Below are 2,108 nucleotides of genomic sequence, written 5' to 3' on the forward strand. Positions count from 1 at the left end.
GTCGTTAAAGTTTCGTCGGAACGAAGTTACGGAAAAAATTAATTAACAAACGGAGACGTAACAATATTATATATATATTACACTTATAATATTTACTGACAATCACTTTCCAGGCCTACTATAGATTTTAACATACGGTGTTAGTATTATTGGAATATTAGTCTCTATCAAATATACATAAGCCTAGTCATAGACCTATAAGAATAATTTTGTAAACTAAGCTTAGCTAAATGAGACATGGTGGGAGGGGGGGGGTGCATTTTGAAAATAAGAGTTTGAAACTTGACTCAGTATAAAAAGGTTATAAAATCGGAATAATTTCAGACAAATTTTAAAATGAAAAATAGATTATTGAAAACTTTATTACACATAGGCCAACCATAGCTAGTTTCAGATACATAGATGTCAAGCACGAAGTGGTCGTGACAAACAAAAACTCCTTTCTTCCATTTCCACTAGTCCAGTCTGAAAGCACGAAGCCAATTCCTTGACAATTCCAGATTTGAAGGCGACGAATGACCACCTCTCTTAAAAATTCAAATACAAAACAAGAGTGAGGCATTTTTGAGTTATTATATTTGTGAAGCAAACAGAAAGCATGATAACACGACGATACAAAGAACACAAAGAATATAAACATACTGTTGGTATGAACGTGGTTTGTAGTCACCATAAGAAAAACCTATACACTGGATAGTGAAGTGAAGAAAAAGTGTCATTGGTCACTATTCAGTTCTTCACATTATACAGTCGCACAATAACACATATAATAAATAAACTTAGTATTGCCGAAAATTGTTTAATCTCGAAGTTTAGATTCAAGGAGAGTCCAATTCAATCTACACTTTGATCAACGTGTGTTATTGGGTTATACTAGTTTCGGAGAATTCCAATCCTCATCAGTTAACCAAAGAGAGATAAGCCAGACCTATATCGTAGTGAAAAGTTTCAAACATACTGTTTGTGCGAATGTGCTTTGTAGTCATTTTGAGAAAAACCTGTACACAGGAAAGATGAAGTTTATTTATTATATCTAGTATTGTGGACCATATAATAATGTTACGTCTCTAGTCGTTTGATAATTTCTCGTATAATTTCTTTCCGATGAAACTTTAGCGATACAAGTCCTTTCTTAAATAAAACTAGTTTATTCTTCCTCAATACAACTTTGTAATACACAGAATTTCCACAGTCACTTTAACTTAAACACACGCTATAATTCACAATGATTTACACACTTTACTTACGACCACTACCGCGCTTGACACAATTATCCATCTCTATCTTTGCCTGTCTGCAATTATCTATGCCGTCCTTCTTCCCCGCTTTATTTGCCGTGCTTATATATACAAAAATAGAGGGCGCATAGAAAAGACTAAATTTGCCAGGAGTAGACATGATCCTTCTAGAATATCATGACGGGTTACCAGCGTCACGTGACTTCCGCTGTCGTAACACCGCCCCTTCCTTAGTATTGTTCGTACCGAACAATAGTCACTTACATTAAACCAACAGAAAATGAACAATAACTTAATTAAATGTACAGAATTTACAAACACAAAATTAAAATTCAACAAAGTATCTTAATTTTACGGGACGTATCTTCTTCCATACTGGTCTCCGTCTAGTTGGTTTCTGCTTCACTGGGGTTCATCTGCTCCATCAGGATATGTTCCATTATCGGTAACAGTCACACCAGTGGTAGTAACTTCATTAAGGGTTTTATTGTTTCCTTTCTCAAAACTGGGTAGAGTTTCTTCTTTGACAGTGGCTTTTTCAGGTGACACGTCCTCAGCAGCATCATTTGTTCCGTTGTTCACTTCGATTTCAGTTGGAACAGGCTTTGGCATTATCATGGTCCAGGAGCCAACATGCACCACCTTTGGCTTACGTCGCCGACCACATTTTATTCAGAAAGTGACGTCTGGGAGACGATCCACTATCATGGAATTGACACAGCACAACTTCCCGTAACTTTCTCGGTATAACTGTTTGCCAGGACGTCACTTTCCCATCTCCGGAGAAGAATACCATCTTCAAGCTTCAACTGGTCCCATTGTGCCCAATAGTTCTTTTTTACAAGGCTTAAGCTAGACACCTTCTTCCAA

The 2,108-nt window shown here is 36.6% G+C and overlaps 1 protein-coding gene across 1 annotated transcript in view; it reads right to left on the reverse strand.

Moving 5' to 3' along the window:
- The window catches only part of LOC106463877 (zinc finger protein 850-like), a 33,188-nt gene extending 32,727 nt beyond the window's left edge, over positions 1-461 (reverse strand). The window contains exon 1 of the mRNA XM_022391525.1: positions 380-461. The gene's annotated coding sequence lies outside the window, so the exon portion shown is untranslated. The remainder of the gene's footprint in view (positions 1-379) is intronic.
- Positions 462-2,108: the final 1,647 nt, after the last annotated feature.

This window comes from Limulus polyphemus, unplaced genomic scaffold (genome assembly GCF_000517525.1).
Source record: "Limulus polyphemus unplaced genomic scaffold, Limulus_polyphemus-2.1.2 Scaffold1509, whole genome shotgun sequence".
In the NCBI taxonomy this organism is placed as follows: Eukaryota; Metazoa; Arthropoda; class Merostomata; order Xiphosura; family Limulidae; genus Limulus; species Limulus polyphemus.